We start from the raw sequence: 19,830 nt of genomic DNA, 5'->3' as shown, positions 1-19,830 counted from the left end.
CCAAGTCACAATCCCCAACAGTGCACGCCCACACGCCCGTCACCTAGCATGTGCGTCACTTCAAAATAGTAGAATAATACGAAATCCGGGGTTTCATAATTGTTACTTAATTCAAGCCGCGAAATTCTTATTCTGCAATGTCCTTTCCTCGTGAATTTGTCTCCAAACGCCTCGAATCTGGTCATAAATAATTCGTTTCAGTCAATAAAATTCATAGGAATTAATTCCACAAGATAATAATGATTTTCCATAAAAATCCAAAAATTAGCTCAAAAATTCCCCGTGGGACCCACATATCGGAACTCGACAAAAGTTACAAAATCCGAAAACCCATTCAATCACGAGTCTAACCATACCAATTTTACCAAAATCCGACCCTAACTCGACCCTCAAATCTTTAATTTAAACCAAGAGGGTTTTTAAATTTTCCCAACTCAATTCACCAATTAAATGATAAAAACAACCATGGATTCGGGTAATTTAACGAATATTGAGTTAAGAACTCTTACCCCGTTGTTTCCTCTGAAAATCACCCAAATTCGCCTCAGATCCGAGCTCCAAATCATCAAAAACTGATTTCAGAACTTAAACTCACTGCCCAGGCTTTCCTTCTTCGCGAACGCGGTCAGTGCCTCGCGTTCGCGAAGCACAAAATAGCTCCCGTCCAAATTCCTCCTTCGCGAATGCGACATCACCCTCGCGTTCGCGAAGCACCAAATGCCTCTGCCTCAATGCCTTCTACGCGAACGCGTTCAACCCATCGCGAACGCAATGCTTCGTTCCCCCTCACTACGCGAACGCGACACCCCCTACGTGAACGCGTAGACCAATTGCCTGGGGTCTTTGGCTGCTTCCCTCTTCTTCGCGAACGCGTAACACCTCTCGCGTTCACAATGCACACCCAGTCCACCCTTTGCGAACGTGAGATTCTCTTCGCGAATGCGAAGAGCAAATATTGCCAGCCTCTCAGTTCCTCTTTGCGAACGCGAGGCTCCACTCGCGAACGCGATGAAGGAAACCAGATGGTGCATCAGAAAAATTCCAGCAGAGTTCAAGTCCAAAATCCAACCCGTTAACCATCCGAAACTCACCTGACCCCCTCGGGACCTCAATCAAATATACCAATAAGTCCTAAAACATCATACGGACTTAGGCGAACCCTCAAATCACCTCAAACAACGCTAAAACCATGAATTACACCCCAATTCAAGCCTAATGAACTTTGAAATTTCAAATTTCTACAAACGAATCCGGAACCTATCAAATCATGTCCGATTGACCTCAAATTTTGCACACAAATCATAAATGACGTAACAGAGGTATTCTGATTTTCAGAATTGGATTCCGACCCCGATATCAAAAAGTCAACCCCCGGTCAAACTTCTCAAAAATTAAACTCTCGGCATTCTAAGTCTAATTCCTCTACGGACTTCCAAAATATATTCTGGACACGCTCCTAAGCCCAAAATCATCATACGGAGCTATTGGAATCATCAAAATTCAAATCCAAGATCGTTTACACATTGGTCCATATTCGGTCCACTTTTCTAACTTAAATTTTTCAATTATGAGACTAAGTGTCTCATTTCACTCCGAGTTTCTTCCGGACCCGAACCAACTAACCCAATATAACATAATATAGCAGAATAACACAAAAAGAAGTAGAAATGGGAAAAACAGGGTTATAACTCTCAAAACGACCGGCCGGGTCATTACATCCTCCCCCTCTTAAATATTCGTTCGTCCTCGAACGGGTCTAGAAACATATCTGGAGTCTCGAATAGGCGTGGATATCTGCTCCGCATCTCCCGCTCGGTCTCCCAGGTGGCCTCCTCCACATGCTGACCTCTCCATTGCACCTTCACTGAAGCTATATCCTTTGACCTCAACCTTCAAACCTGCCGATCCAAAATAACCACCCGCTCCACATCATAAGTCATATCACCCTCCAACTGAACCGTGCTGAAATCCAAAACATGGGACGAATCTCCAATATACTTCTGGAGCATGGAAATATGAAACACTGGATGCACACTCGACAAGTTGGGTGGCAAGGCAAGCTTATACGCCACCTCCCCTATTCTCTGAAGCACCTCAAAAGGCCCAATGAACCGGGGGCTCAATTTGCCCCTCTTCCCAAACCTCATAACACCCTTCATGGGTGATACCTTTAGCAAAACCTTCTCCCCAACCATAAAAGACACATCACGGAACTTCCTATCCGCGTAGCTCTTCTGCCTAGACTGCGCCGTGCGAAGCCGCTCCTGAATCAATTTCACCTTATATAATACATCATGGACCAAGTCTGTACCTAAGAGCCTAGCCTCACCCGACTCAAACCATCCAACCGGAGATCTACACCTCCTCCCATATAAAGCTTCGTACGGAGCCATCTGAATACTCGACTGATAACTGTTGTTATATGCAAACTCCGCGAGTGGCAGAAACTGATCCCATGAACCCCCAAAGTCAATGACACAAGCACGCATCATATCCTCCAATATCTGAATAGTGCGCTCAGACTGCCCGTCCATCTAAGGGTGAAATGATGCGCTCAATTCAACCTGAGTACCCAACTCTCGCTGCACGGCCCTCCAAAACTGCAATGTGAACTGAGTGCCCCTATCTAAAATGATGAAAACTGGGACACCATGCAGGCGAACGATCTCTCGGATGTAAATCTCAGCCAACCGCTCTGATGAGTAAGTAGTACCAACTGGATTGAAGTGCGCGAACTTGGTCAGCCGATCCACAATAACCCAAATAGCATCGAACTTCCTCGAAGTCTGTGGGAGCCCAACTACAAAGTCCATGGTGATCCGCTCCCACTTCCACTTTAGGATCTCTAATCTCTGAAGCAAGACACGCGATCTCTAATGCTCATACTTAACCTGCTGACAATTGAGACACCGAGCCACAAACCCAACTATATCCTTCTTCATCCGCCTCCACCAATAGTGCTACCTCGAATCCTGGTACATCTTCGTGGTACCAGGATGGATGGAATACCGCAAGCTGTGGGCCTCCTCAAGAATCAACTCTCGAAGCCTATCTACATTAGGCACACATATCCGGCCTTGCATTCTTAGCATGCCGTCATCACCAATAGTCACATCCATAGCATCACCTCTCCCAACCCTGTCCTGAAGAAAGAGCAAGTGGGGGTCATCATACTGACGCTCCCTAATACGGTCATAAAGAGAAGACCTGGAGACCACACAAGCCAATACCCGACTAGGCTCCGAAATATCCAATCTGACAAGCTGGCCCGCTAAGGCCTGAACATCCCATGCCAAAGGTCTCTCTGCTACTGAAAAATATGCTAAACTCCCCAAACTCTCTGCCCGGCGACTCAAAGCATCGGCCACCACATTGGCCTTCCCCGGATGGTAAAAAATAGTGATATCATAGTCCTTAAGAAGCTCCAACCATCTCCGCTAAAGCAAATTAAGATCCTTCTGCTTTAACAGATACTGCAGACTATGGTGATCAGTATAGATCTCACAATGAATCCCATACAAATAATGACGCCTAATCTTCAAGGCGTGAACGATGGCTGCTAACTCAAGATCATGGACAAGATAGTTCTTCTCATGGGTCTTCAACTGGCACGAGGCATAGGCAATCACCCTACCCTCCTGCATCAAAACACAACCAATGTCTATCCTCTAGGCATCATAATACACGGTGTAAGAACCTGAAGCTGATTGCAGAACCAATACTGGAGTTGTGGTCAAAGCAGTCTTGAGCCTCTGAAAGCTCTCCTCACACTCATCTGACCACCTGAATGGAGCATCTTTTTGGGTCAATTTGGTCAAGGGAGATATAATAAATGAAAATGCCTCCAAAAAGCGACGGTAGTAACCCGCCAAACTAAGAAAGCTCCTAATCTTCGTGGCTCAGGACGGTCTGGGCCAACTGTGCACCGCCTCTATCTTCTTTGGATCCACCTGAATACCCTCACTGGACACCACGTGCCCCAAGAATGCTACTGAACTGAGCCAAAACTCACATTTGGAGAACTTTGCATAAAGCTTCTCATCCCTCAATCTTTGTAATACAATCTTTAAATGCTGAGCGTGCTCCTCCTGGATACGAGAGTACACCAGGATGTCATCAATGAATACAACAACGAATGAGTCCAAATTGGGCTAGAATACACTGTTCATCAAATGCATGAATGTTGCTGGGGCATTGGTCAGCCCAAAAGACATCACCAAGAACTCATAATGGCCATATCGGGTCCTGAAAGTTGTCTTAAGAATATCTGAATCCCGAATCTTTAGCTGGTGATAACCAGACCTCAAATCAATCTTGGAGAACACCCTCTCTCCCTGAAGCTGGTCAAATAAATCATCAATACGAGGCAAAGGATATTTGTTCTTGACTGTGACCTTGTTCAACTACCTGTAATCAATACACATTCTCATGGAACCATCCTTCTTCTTCACAAATAGAACCGGTGCACCCCAAGGTGACACACTAGGCCGAATAAACCCCTTATCAAGGAGTTCCTGAAGTTGTTCTTTCAATTCCTTCAACTCCTTCAGTGCTATACAATACGGTGGAATAGAAATGGGCTGAGTGCCCGACACCAAATCAATACCAAAGTCAATATCCCTGTCAGGCGGCATGCCCGGCAGGTCTGCAGGAAACACATCCGGAAAATCACGTACCACCGGAATAGAATTAATGACAGGAGTCTCTGCACTAACATCCCTCACAAAAGCCAAATAATATAGGCAACCCTTCTCAACCATGCGCTGAGCCTTCAAATATGAAACCACCCTACTTGGTATATAATCTACAGAACCGCTCCACTCAACCCTCAAAATTCCCGACATAGCCGCAACGTCACCGTCTTAGCGTGACAATCTAGAACAGCATGACATGGAGATAACTAATCCATACCCAATATCATATCAAAGTCGACCATACTAAGAAAAAAAAGTCCACTTGGGTCTCTAGACCCCTAATAGTCACCACACATGACCGGTATACGTGGTCCACAATAATAGTATCGCCCACAGGAGTAGATACATGTACATATGAAACTAAAGACTCATGGGGCATATCCAGAAAATGGGTGAAATACGAGAAAACATATGAATACGTGGAACCAAGGTCAAATAATACTGAGGTATCTCGGTGACAAACTGAGACAATACCTATAATCACAGCATCTGAATCAATAGCATCTGGTATGGCAGGGAGAGCATAGAAATGGTCCTGACCACCCCCTGATCTGCCTCTCCCTCTAGGGCGACCCCCTAGCTGACTGGCCTCCACCCCGAGCTGACTGGGCAGGTGGCGAGGTAACTGGTGCTGAAGTCGGAGGCTGACTCCTCTACTGAGATAGACCTCCATTACGACGAGAACACTGCCTCCACATATGCCCAAGCTTCCCACACTCAAAATAACTCCCTGGTGCTAGCGGCAAAAACTGAAGGGAACCCCTGGTACTGGGATGACTGGTAGAAGAACTTGGCATAGAAGAACCCTGAACAGGTAGAGCACGGGACGAACTCTGAACTGGAAGGGCACTAAGTGATGAGTGGCCCTGATGAGAACTGTGAGAACCATGGCCAGATGATGCACCCCGATAAAATGGCCGAGTTGACTGAGCCTGCCTGAAATGATGACCTCTACCGTGCTGGAACAGACCCCCAAAAGGCGCCCCGCAGAATCCACCCTGACCACGAGGCCTTTTGGCCTCTATCTCAACCGTCTCCTGACCACGAACCATCTCAATCTACCGAGAAATGTCGACAACCTCATCAAAAATTGCACCCAAAACCCTCTCTCTGGTCATGAGCAACTGTAGCTGATAAGTGAGACCATCAATAAACCTCATGATCCTTTACCTGTCCGTGGGAACTAACCAGATCGCATGACGGGCCAACTCAGAGAACCACATCTCATACTGTGTCACAGACATATCACCCTGGCAAAGCCGCTCAAACTGTCTGCGCAGCTCCTCTCTGCAAGATCGAGGCATGAACTTCTCCAAAAAGACCTCGGAGAACTGCTACCAAGTAAGGGGTGTTGCGCCAATAGGCTTAAGCCTCTCGTAAGTCTCCTACCATTTGAGTGCATCCCCAAAAAACTGAAAGGTAGTGAATGAGACCCCACAAGTCTCCAGAATACCAGAAGTACGGAGTATCCTCTGACACCTGTCCAAAAAGTCCTGAGCATCCTCCCTCTCTGTGCCACTGAAAGGTGATGGCTGAAGTCTCCCAAACCTCTCCAACCTACGTTGATCATCCTCAGGCATAGCAGGAACCACATAATCGTGAGCAGCAGCAACCGGTTGGGCCGGTGGTGCCTCCGGTGTCTGAAGTCCCTGAATAACCTGCTCGGGTGTGTGATCGACGGGAGTCTGAGTACCTCCACTGGCCTGAGAAGTGGGTACAGCCGTCGAAATAGAGACCGCCTGAGCAAGGCCAATACACGTTGTCAGAATCTAAGCTAGGGCCTCCTGAAGGCCTGGAATCACAATAGGCACAGGGATGCCTAAGCTGGTGTATCAATAACTAGAACCTGGTCCTGATCTGGGACAACCGGTGGATCTGCAGGTACTGCCCCAGCTGTTGTACGGGCTGTACCTCTGCCCCTACCACGGCCTCTACCGTGGCCTCGGCCTCTCGTGGCTCTGGCTGGTGGTACTGGTGGCTGGCCCTCTTAACCAGTAGCACGATTCCTCACCATCTGGGAGAGAATAAGACAACAGAAGTTTAGTTACTAGAATCAACAGATTCGCACGACAAGAATTCAAGAATGTAGAGTTTCCTAAAGGTTCTGCAGCCTCTCGAAGATAAGTACAGACGTCTCCGTACTGATCCGCAAGACTCTACTAAAGACACTCATGACTCGTGAGACCCATGTAACCTAGGCTCTGATACCAATCTGTCACGACCCAAAACTAACCCCTGTCGTGATGGCGTCTATCGTGGAACTAGGCAAGCCGACTCATTTCCAAAACAAACCGATATTTTCATTTTAAAGATAATTTCAATGTTATATACCATAAAAACCTTCGTAAAGGAGTTCAAATCAAAATAAAAGTGCGGAAGGAAAAGCCCGACATCGGGGTGTCACTAGTCACGGGCATCTACTACAATCTGTCTAACAATATCAAGGATAACTCAGCGTGGAAAATAGCTAAATACAACTAGAGGAAGATAAGAGGGAGAAGAGGAGGGGCTGCGATCGCCAAACAGCTACCTTGCTATCTCCAGGAAAATCTGCAACCAGAATACTCAATAACCGCTATCGTGTCCAGCTACACCTGAATCTGCACACAAGGTGTAGAGAGTAACGTGAGTACACCAACTCAGTAAGTAACAACAATAAATAAAGACTGAGGAGTAGTGACGAGAAATAAAACAAATAACGTTCATATCATGAAATCTCAGTAAAGTACAACATGCTCTAAAAATCAGTGTTCGAATCAAATCATCTCGTTTAATCCTGGTTCCAGTAAAAATCATTTAAAGATATTTTTTCCAATAGTTTTTCAAACAAAGGCTCAATGCAAAGGTTAGTAAAAATGATGAAATCATAAACAGCCCCTCGGGCAAAACATCACTCATATACAGCCCCTCGGGAAAACCTCACAGTCACTCGTTCCACTCTGGCATACCTTACAATCACTCATGCCTCCCAGTCACTCAGCACTCGGCACTCGCACTTAGTAGGTAGCTGCAATCACTGGGGGTATGTACAGACTCCGGAGGAGCTCCTTCAGCCCAAGAGCTATAATCTGCATGGACAACTCATGTGCTGCACGGATAACTCACGTGCTATAATAATAAAGTATGTTGTAGGCGGGCAGCCCCGATCCACACTCATCCTCACAATCAGGCCATCGGCCGATATCAACATGTTGCGGCATGTAGCCCGATCCCATAAATATCCTCACAAATAAGGCCCTCGGCCTTACTTAGTCATAAACATCTCAAGCCATTCAGGCATTTCAATATAACAGGGCATTCGGCCCAAAACCTTTATATGCATCAAAATAGAGTCACAAAAACTGTGTTATGCGGTAAACAGGTATAAACATGAGGATTTTTGGAAATCCATGTTGATGTATGGAGTATTATCATAGAGATTACATGTACATGAGTGTATGCATTTAATTGAGACTTTAATTGCTGCAAAAAAAGCCTTTGTTACACTTGATGAATTCGAAAAATATTAAACAAGATCGAAAAGGATATATACCTGGAAATCCTTGTTAATAATTATTAAAAATATGCTTTAGAAGTTGCTCTCAGTAAAATTATTTTACTGTTCCAGCTTAAGAGTTATTTACTGCAGTAATTTAGTTTGAATTTGAAATAATTTTGAACTAGTCTTTAAGAGTGAACTAGTCTTTAGGAGTTTGTTATTTTTAGCAGATTTTGCGCTGATTTTTAGGTCTTTTAAGTTAGTATTTCTCTTATAAATTGTAGTCCAAATGCAGTAAAATAACATAGAATTTTCAGCTTCTGTTCCTTTTACATTTATTCCAGTATACTCTTTTTTATTTTCTTGTCATCTTCCCCTGTTATTTCCCTTAGTTTCTTTTATCAAGAACCAACAATTGGTATCAGAGCCATTTCTTAAGGGACCTAAGTAAAATCTTTGCTTGAGTGAGATGGAGACTGAAACGAGTTTTTCTAAATTGGCTCCTCCAATCTTTGATGGTGAAAATTACCAATTGTGGGCAGTGAGAATGAAGGCTTTAGATATTTGGGAAGCCGTGGAAGAGGATTATGATGTTCTTCCGCTGCCTAACAATCCCACCTTGGCCCAGATCAAGAGTCACAAGGAAAAGAAAACCAGAAAATCAAAGGCGAAAGCAACTTTGTTTGCTGGTGTGTCTGCAATAATTTTCACGAGAGTTATGGCTCTCAAATCAACAAAAGAAATTTGGGATTATCTGAAGGAAGAATATACAAGAGCTGAAAGAATACGAGGCATGAAGGTGTTGAATTTAATAAGGGGATTCGAGTTGCAGAAAATAAAAGAATTTGAGACCGTTAAAGAATACTCAGATTGGTTGCTTGGCATTGTTAACAAGGTAAGGTTGCTTGGTACTAAATTTAAAGATTCAAGAATTGTTGAAACAATTCTTATTACGGTGCCCGAAAAATATGAAGTATCCATAACTACCTTGGAAAATACAAAGGATCTATCCAAGATTACCTTCACAGAATTGTTAAATACATTGCAGGCACAAGAGCAAAGGAGGCTTAAGAGGCAAGATGGTATGGTTGAAAGAGCCTTGACAGCCAACCACAAAACTCAAAGCAAGGGTAATAATGCAAAAAATAATTACCCACCTTGTCAGCACTGTGGCAAAAACGGTCATCCACCATTCAAATGTTGGAAGAAGCCAGATGCAAAGTGTAAAATCTGCAACCAGCTTGGTCATGAAGTTGTAATTTGCAAAGGCAAATCTCCAAAGCATTAAAGTAGATGCCCAAGTCGCCAATGAATAAGAAGATCACTTATTTGTGGCAACTCTTATTTCAACCAAGAAATTTGATTTTATTGATAGTGGTTGTACAAACCACGTGACATATGACAGAAATCTTTTAAAAGAATTCACGTCTATGAGAAATAAGAAAGTTAGAAGTGAGAATGGTGATTACATTCTTGCTAAAGGAAAAGGAACTGTTGCAATTGCAACAAATTCAGGTACTAAGAAAATTTCAGATGTTCTTTATGTTCCTGATATTGATAAAAATTTATTGAGTATTGGACAACTAATGGAAAAGGGATTTAAAGTATCCTTTGAAGATAAACATCGTTTCATTATGATGCAACTGGACTTGAGATTTTAAAGGTTAAAATGAGAGGTAAAAACTTCTCATTTGATCCAACAGAAGATGAAGAATAGAGCCAAAAGAATCTACAAAGTGCAGATAATCCTCCAACTGAGGACATATGTGAAAATGAGGCAAGGAAGAAGTTGTCAATATTTCAGAAAAACAAAATCTAGAAGAAAGTTGACAAGCCTCAAGGGAAAATGCAAATCTGGAAGAAAGTTGACAAGTCTCAAGGCAAGATGCAAATGAAGCCGAAATAAGAGCCAACTTATTTTATTGACAATCATGAGATGCAGCAAAATAGAAAAGTGAACTCGATTTACTACAAGTTCAAAGATCAGTTGGCAGATTTACGTACAAAGTCGCTTCCAGTTAAAGGTTTACAAGGCACAAATTCAGAATTTGTAGCTTCAAAAGCAAGGAGGAGTGTTATTAGAAATATGTTTTAGAAGCTGTTCTTAGTAAAATAATTTTACTGTTTCAGCTTAAGAGTTATTTACTGCTGTGAGCACCTAATTTTTTACCATACTTAAATTTTTTTTTTATCATTTTTAGTATTTAAATAGTTTTTAAGTTTAATTTTGATATTTTAGTTTTTGTTTCACCTTTTTATAGGTTTTATTTGAGAAAATTGGAAACCAACAAAAAATTCACATTTTTAGAATATTAGTTTTTGTTCATTTGCAAAAGAAAATAAAAACTCACAAAAAAATATGTTCTCTTTTAAGAGATACTTTAGCAAATATTTCATCCTTGTATTTTTCGTTATTTGTCTTACAAAGAAGAGAATTTGAAAATGAAACAAAAAACAAGAGCCAATTAGAAATGGCCAAGTTGCAAAGATTCTTTTTTAATAACAAACTTTGCACTTGCACCCTTTTTTTTTTCTCCCCAAGACACACACGCAGCTCACACCCGTCTCCCTCCAACTGATTTCTCTCCCTCGACTCTTTTATATAAACACATACATAACACATAAAAAAGGATAGGGGTGGATATAGATAGGGAGAGGACGAGAGATAGAGAGATAGAGCAAATTGGGGGGAAAACAGATCTGAAAAGAGAGCACAAAAAACGAGCTCACTTCCTCTCCCTCCTCTAAGAACAAGCCTTAAAAATCCCAGCAATTCAGCCACCAACAACCAGCCACCATCCTCCATTAAGCCGGTCTCAAAACCACCACAAATAACCTGAAATCATTCTCCAAAATCCAGTTGTTAAACTTGCTTGAAACCAGCCCAAACAGCCATGAAAACTGACCAAATATTATCGCAAAATCACCCCCAAAAAATAGCTCTAAAGGCAGCTGAAAAATAGCTCTTAAATCCATGGAAACTGGGCTAAAAATAGCCACAAATCCATCAAAATAAGCTCTTTAAATCTCCCCAAAACAGACCCAGAACAGCCCTTTTTTCGCACAAAAATAACAGTTCCAAAGTTGAGTTCGAGTCCGCCGGCAAGTTTAGGTTCGAGCGAGCTTCAGTCTTGGTTCATGAGTCCCGAACAAATTTTGTTGATATGATTGTTGTAGAGACTTTGTACCGATTTTAACATTGGAGAATAGATTGGTTGAAGTTCTCTTTAAAAAGGTCAGTTCCTATTTCTATATTGCCTTTTTGCTTTAGTCATTTTCTCTTTTCAATTAAATGTTCCATTGTTTTTGACGTGTTTGGTCTGTTTGGTCTGTCCCATGTGATCATTCTACTGCCTTGATTTATTTGTTTCATCATCTTTTCTTTAGTTTGATTTAGTTCAGTTTGCTATCTCTCTTTGATTAACTATGGAGATCAAGTGAATGGTATTGATTAATTAAAATTTGAATTAGTCATGAATTGTAAGAATAATAGTTCATCTGTTAAATGGGCAGTATGGGGGGCCAATTAAGAACATTAAATTTGGGCTTTAACGTTTATTTAGGCAATGGTAGTAACTAATAGTTTCAGCAAAAGGATTTAGGCCATAATTTTGTGCAAATGGATTTCAAGGTAGTAGACCATCTAACTTTGGGTGGGCCGCTTGGTTTGGAACTAAATGAGCTGCCAGTTGACCTTTTGGATATAACAACTACTTGGGCTCAATTTGAATCGTGCTAGCCTTTACTTAATTGATATGTTAGTTTATAGTCAAGAATTCAATAATTTGGCTCATTTCTATAAATGGTTAGTCAACTAACTCCTCAAAAACACTTTGTTCATCAAATAAATTCATATCCATAAGTCATGACCTCACAACAAATCTCAAATCTTAGGAAATAAATAGTTCATGAACCTCGTAGTTTACTTTAGGCGCGATCAATAATAAATCATTGTGACTATGAGTACGGTTCCCGTGGCATAGTCATGATACATAATCTCCAATTCGAGTGCGCATTTTACGCGACTCGACCATAACTTTAAATAATAATGATAAACATGTTGTAAATCGTAGGTGCATTTTACGTGGCGCGATTAGCAATGTATACCAAAATGACAAGTGTACGACATCGTAACTTATTCAAAATAACTCCATAAATATTAAAAGTGATTTAAATACATAATTAAAAGCGGTCAAAGGTAAAATACACAACAAGTTCAAAACATGTAATAATTCAAATAATTAAGCCAAGCATTAATTGTTAAGCGACCGTACTAAAACTACTGAACTCAGGAGTGCCTCACCTTTTCCCGGGTTAACAAAATTTCTTACTCGGTCTTCTGTGTTCGTGGACCATAAATAGAGTCAATTTCCTCGATTTGAGATTTTAAAATAAACCGGTGGCTTGAGACACCATAATAATTATTCCAAGTTTCGACTCTGAATTAAATAAATAATCTCATTTCGAACAATGTCACTTTAATTGGAAAAACTCCCTTATCTTCGAAAAAAGGAGGTGTGTCAACTACAGTAATTTAGTTTGAATTTGAAATAATTTTGAACTAGTCTTTAGGAATGAACTAGTCTCTAGGAGTTTGTTATTTTCAGCAGATTTTGTGCTGAATTTTAGGTTTTTTAAGTTAGTATTTCTCATATAACTTGTAGTCCTAATGCATTAATTAACATAAAATTTTTATCTTCAGTTCCTTTTACATATATTCCAGTATACTCTTTTTTATTTTCTTGTCATCTTCCCATGTTATTTACCCTACTTTCTTTCATCAAGACCCAACAATAATCATTCCCACGGTGCAAAAAGCAGAAGCAGAAATGCCAATAATCATATGAATTTCCAGAACTGTAGTATAAGTAATAGTTTGCTTTGCTTTCATGTAAATCAACTTAATAAGCGGCAACATCAACCCAAAACAAACCGCACCTAAAAGCGTCATTACAAAACCCCATCACATAATCTGTAGAGATTGAAAGACAAAATTTAGGAGAATTTTCTGTATATCTTTTTCACCACCCAAAATCACTATAGGTCGTGATGGCGCCTAACGCCATCGTCAGGCAAGCCAACTGTGATTTATCAATTTAATTACTCATTTTATTTCTTTCGAAAATATAGATTTTAATAAGGAAGGAGATTTACACTTCCAAATCTACAGGAACGTACAACATTTGTAGTTTATAAAATAAATGGAAGGTGATAATAACATACGAAACTATAAGCATCAACTAGTATAACTCCAAACCTCGGTGTCACAAGCGCATGGGCATTTTGTAAGGAGTACAATAAATAATACAGCATTTGTCCAGAATATAAATAGACAGGATAAAATACATAGTAAGATAGAGACTATGTGGACTGCGATGCGTAGCCTGGAATGCAGCTCACATAAAGTCCCCTCAACAGGTACGCCTACGCGCCAAGATGATAACCAAATGAACCTGTTAGATTCTGCACATTTAGTGCAGAAGTGCAGCATGGGTACATAAATCAACGCGTACCTAGTAAGTATCTAGCCTAACCCCGGAGAAGTAGTGACGAGGAGTCGACATCGACACTTACTAGAGGTCCAATAAAGCAATATAATAATTCACAAGCAGATATGAAGCACACATCAATAATGGGGTGAATCTGTAAGTTACATAATCTTCCAAATAATTTTTTTAAAGTATCAATTTCTCAATCTTGTACTCTACCTTAATGACTCAGAAAATGTCAAGTGCCAATATCAAATGAATAAGGAATACCATATAAAATGCTGGGCATCAGTGAAAAGATAATCTCGTGAATGTTCGGCCCGATCCAGAATAATGTGTACACTGCCGAGGGTCGAGCGACATGAACCATAAATTCATCTATTATACTACCGAGGTGTCCGGCCCGCTCCACAAGAAAGGAAGTAAGTTATCGAATTACGAGATACGTGCTTACAACAGAGTATATGGGTACAATAATAAATTGTCATGACCCAAAATCCAACTAGTCGTGATGGCACCTAACCCATCCCGTTAGGTAAGCCAATTACCAACTATCCAATTTTAATAATAATTATTAAAGCAATTTAAGTGAATAAAGGTCTTAATCTTGTACAATCTCCAAGAACTGGTAGTACAAATCATGAGTTACTAAGAATAGAGTATACAAAGCGGAAATAAAATAAATACATAGTCTGTTTGGATAATACATAAACAGAGCTTTTATAAATCTAAGGCTACCCTGAACAAGAGGCAGCTACAACAGGAACGCAGGTACATCTTCAAGTCCCGCAACCATCGAGCACATCAACAACAATAACTGACATCTGCACGCAATATGCAGAAGTGTAGTATCAGTACAACCGACCCCATGTACTGAGTAAGTAACAAACCTAGTCGTAGGTTGAAAGTAGTGACGAGCTTCCACCAAGGTCGGGTCCAAAACCAATAGTCCACAACAATCCATAACAACATAAAGCAAATAATACGAGAAGTAACTCGGGGATAAAATACTCAGCCAAATCATGATTTCAAAAATAATAGTTCTTACTTTCAAATCCATCAGTGAAAACTCAAATCTTTTGCCGGAGTTGTCAAAAATATGAATAGTTTGAAAACAATAAATTCCTCCCAAAATCTTGTCTATACTAAATAAAATGTTTCATTTTCCTTCCGGATAACCCATGTAAAAACAAATGCATCACTATGCCTATCTGTCAAAAATGTATAAAAATCATGAATGATGTGATGCAGTACAGCACGAGGAAATACATCTCTATGCCTGTATGTCATGTGTGCATGCCAATGCGATGCAACTCAATGATAAAATCATAAACATCCCCTCTGGCAGAACATCACTCATATACAGCCCCTGGGGCAAACCACACAATCACTCATGCCTCCCAGTCGCTCAGCACTCGGCACTCGCACTCAGTAGGTATCTGCGCTCACTGGGGGTGTGTACAGACTCCGGAGGGGCTCTTTCAGCCCAAGCGCTATAATCTGCACGGACAACTCACGTGTTGCACGGACAACTCACGTGCTATAATAATAAAGTATGCTGCAGGCGGGCAGCCCCGATCCACACTCATCCTTACAATCAGGCCTTCGGCCGATATCAAACATGTTGCGGCGTGCAGCCCGATCCCATAAATATGCAACATGTTGCGGCGTGCAGCCCGATCCCATAAATATCCTCACAAATCAGGCCATCGGCCTCACTCAGTCATCAATCTCTCAGTCTCTCGGGCTCACAATGTCATGAAAAATAGCCCAAAATGATGATATGATGCATCAATAAATAACAATAGAGAATGAGATATGATATGCAATGAAATGAATATGACTGAGTATGAATTTTCAATTTTACAAAACAATTCACAGCAATATGACCTCTGTGGGTCCCAATAATACTGGCACATAGCCTCAACATGATTTTTAATATGCTTTTCAGCTCAATTTCTTTAACACATAAAACCGCATGGAAAATGCCAAGATTATTTAACTATAAAATTCTACAAAAATAATTATGTCACAATTTCTATAGTGCACGCCCACACGCCCGTCACCTAGCATGTACGTCACCTCCCAACAATTAACAAAATACATATATTCAGGGTTCATACCCTCAACTCCAAGATTAGAAGAGTTACTTACCTCGAACAAGCTGAATCCAAAGTCGAGCAAGCTAAACAATGCTCCAGAAATCCCATTATGCGTGTATCAACTCCCAAACGGCTCGAATCTACCACAATTAATTTGATTCAGTCCACACAATTTATAGGAATTAATTCCATATCAAAATGCTAATATTTTCCACAAAATTCAAAATTACGCCCCAAAGGTCACCCGGGGGGCCACGTCTCAAAATCCGACGAAACTCACAAAATACGACAACCATCCAATTACAAGTTCAACAATACTAATTTCACTCAAATTCGACTCCAAATCAGGATTCAAACTTGAAAATTTTGTTTTGTGACATTATAAAAATTTTCTTCTATTTCTCTTGAAGATTCAATAATCTTACACCAAAAATGAAGATTAATTCATGGAATATAATCACAAGGGAGTTAAGAACACCTACCCCAAGTTGTGTGGAAACTTTCCTCTCCAAAATCGCCCAAACCGTGCTCCAAAATCCAAAAAATGAGAAAAATTCTCGGAACCCTCGTTTTAAACACTGCCCATGCATTTCCGCACCTGCGATGCATGGGCTCGCACCTGCGCATCCGAATTTGCGAAACAAATTGCGCGCCTGCGGACAATGCCAACCTCTCAAAATCTCGCATCTGTGGTGCCCTCCTCGCATCTGCGGGCTCGCAGATGCGCCAACCCTTCGCACTTGCGTTCGCCCCAGGCCAGCCCTAGTCCACATCTGCGCCAACACCTTCGCACATGCGGCCTCGCAGATGCGGAAAATTCCTCGCACCTGCGAGCACTGCCCAGTCCCACTCTTGGCCACTTCTACGACTGATCTCGCGCACATGCGGCTTTGCTCACACCAGTAGGCAGCAGTTCCAGCATTTTCTTAAGTCCAAATTTGATCTGTTAACCATCAGAAACTCACCCGAGGCCCCCGGTACCTCAACCAATTGTATCAACAAGTCCCATAACATAACACAGACCTACTCGAGGCCTTAAATCACACCTAACAACATCAAAACGATGAATTACACCTCAATTCGAAATCATTGAACTTTGAAACTTCAAACTCTATAACTTGCACCGAAACACATCAAATCACGTCCGATTGACCTCACATTTTGCACACAAGTCACATTTCACATTACGGATCTATTCCAATTTCTAGAATCGGATTCCAACCCCGATATCAAAAAGTCAACCCCCCGGTCAAACTTCACAAAAATTCAACTTTCGGCAATTCAAGCCTTATTCCACTACGGACCTTCAAATAATTTTTCGGACACGCTCCTAAGTCCAAAATTACCATACGGAACTATTGGAATCATCAGAATTAAATTTCGAGGTCGTTTACACATAAATCGGCATCCGATCACTATTTTAACTTAAGCTTTAAACCTTGGAACTAAGTATTCTAATTCATTCCAAAACCTCACCGGACCCGAACTAATTGCCCCGGCAAGTCACACAATAACTGTAAAATCCAATTTGATCAGTAAATGGGAAAACAGGATTGTAATACTCAAAACGACCGGTCGGGTCGTTACATTCTCCCCCACTTAAACATACGTTCGTCCTCGAACGTACCAAGAGTTGTTTACAAGCCATCAAATCACTGTTCCATCTTACCACACACGTACTCGGGGTGAACCCACGTCACCCTATTCCATATAGGCTTGACAACATAATCCAACTAAATTCATTAATTTAACTCTAGCCCATAAACCTTGAAATTTAATTTCCAACCTTTAGAATTTCTTTCAAGACACGAATCTTACATTTACATACTTTATGAGTTTGAACAAGCTGTATCAAGCCATAACTATCACCATAACCACGAACATAATCACCTAACATATTACACAACTCGCATACTAGTATTAAACCCATATCGAACCAAACCTCATCCCAAAACCTTCGTACACTGTTGATAATAAAAGAAACACGAAATTTCATGACCACTTACCAGATCAACAAGTCACGGAGCCCTCTCGCCCCAACCAGAACCATAATCCCTTTATGAGCCGACTTTCAATATTATACTCCCGAATATACCGAAATCAAACCTGATAGTACCCATTCTAGGTCCAATGACCTTATATTATTAAACACAGATGTTCCATAGACATGCCTCACCAATATAACTCAGAGCCACAACTCGTGCCATCCGTGTACCAATACGCAACAATTCAAATGTACTCAGTCATGAAAATGACTCAAATGAGAGAACTGCCTCGCAAGATTAACAAGTACCGCCACAACGAAATACTGAAAATTCATCATATACCGTAGAACCATCACCCGATTCTAACACAAGGTTCATACCTTAACATAGCTCTGCTGCAATGTGTGTCCCCATCCAAACGTTGGTCCATATTATATACCCCGAGCCACCCTGCTCAAAATCAATAACCACGGAGAGGCAAATGACAAAAATGCTACACAAAAACCTGAAAGAACATAACCATTACCCAATCGATCATGCAATACCTAAATACTCATCACGCTTAAATTACACTATAAATCTCAAATAGAACCGCACCATCTGTGCACATAACCAATGAATCACAACTCCTCGTAGCATACAATAGTAACTCATAGATCATCTTAGAACACAAATAAGCTCAACATTAACCGAATGATACATCCCTTAACAATAGCAGTATGGAGCCAACCATTTCGGCTCGATGTAGAATACACATCTTAATTGGGCCTACCTATGGACCCCAAATCAACTCGGGTTACCCACAAATAGATAAAAAATCCCTCCGAAAATCCATAATGACTGAATCATGACACATTTCATCATCCGGCTAGCTCCGGCCACAACTTCACAGTCCACAACCATGAAATAATCTACTCCTGGGAACTCCCAATCTCCAAATCCATAGAACACATGAATCACCATATTTGATTCTATCTCCACCGCCCGAATGCCTAACACCTCTCGCATACACGATCATCTCACGAGAAATACTTTAAAAGTTCTTCTGTACCACTTGACAAAATTTGAATATCAACAGTCTATCAACCATGTGAGTACCGCAATACTAAGTTATACATCTGTAAGTCAAAATACAATGCGCCTTCTGAAGTCTGCCCCTTTCTCATACAACACCAAGTAGTAATAGTATTCGTCTAGTTATTTGAAACCGTCTATGTTGTACCTTGTCATGAAAATCTAACTTTCGTACAACACATAATATCTATCTTGCCATCATGTGAAAAGCAAAAGAATCTTATTATCAACTTTGAGTCACCAATAATTTACATACCATTTTAGTTAGAAACCTTTCTCTTGCTTCTTTCCAGGAGGAAATCACAATACACAACACATTCTCCACACCGGTAGAAACCATCAAGAATACTTGGGAATCCATTTGCACATAATCAAGCCCTTAAAACTAAATTCCTCTAACTCGACCAAGCCACGCAAGTCGCCAAGTCCAAGTGTATTGCCACAAATCACCTGTAGAAAACCCCCACATCATAAGCACCCAAAGAATATATCATACACATTACCATACTGATCCAACCTACTACCCAGTTGTCCTATTTTCTCCGAGTCCCTTCCGAATTTGTCTTCAGATTGATACTTCTTCTTGCTAAAATACCATGAGCTTTAACCACAACTCACCCTACAAACCTTAGCATAGAACCACAACGCCCTACGACCCATAAGCAATTGTATTCTTCTTAAGCACCTTCAAAAATACCACAACTATATCAATCACTCTGAGAATACCTTATGTAAATTTGAAATTGTTCTCCTTACCTTCCTTACACAAAAATGTAGAATCCATACACAAGTCCGAAAACATTCTCAATTGCTATATATAATTCTCAAACCCACTAGAATTTTCTCGGAAGTCATCCACTTTGCTCCAATCTAAATTGCACTGCCCAAATGGGCCAAAAGACACGTGCCTCATTAGCACCACAACACTCAAAGAAGTAATTCTACTTTAACACCACATATCAAATTCATACTCTGTGCACACTACATCATTCACCAATAACAACTCAC

The 19,830-nt window shown here is 41.0% G+C and overlaps 1 pseudogene; it reads right to left on the bottom strand.

Moving 5' to 3' along the window:
• The window catches only part of LOC138910279 (purine permease 1-like), a 69,110-nt pseudogene that overhangs the window by 7,874 nt on the left and 41,406 nt on the right, over positions 1–19,830 (bottom strand).

Source organism: Nicotiana tomentosiformis, chromosome 4 (genome assembly GCF_000390325.3).
Source record: "Nicotiana tomentosiformis chromosome 4, ASM39032v3, whole genome shotgun sequence".
Classification (NCBI taxonomy): domain Eukaryota; kingdom Viridiplantae; phylum Streptophyta; class Magnoliopsida; order Solanales; family Solanaceae; genus Nicotiana; species Nicotiana tomentosiformis.
Note: the sequence above shows the minus strand (reverse complement) of the source record. Positions and strands in the feature narration are given on the sequence as shown.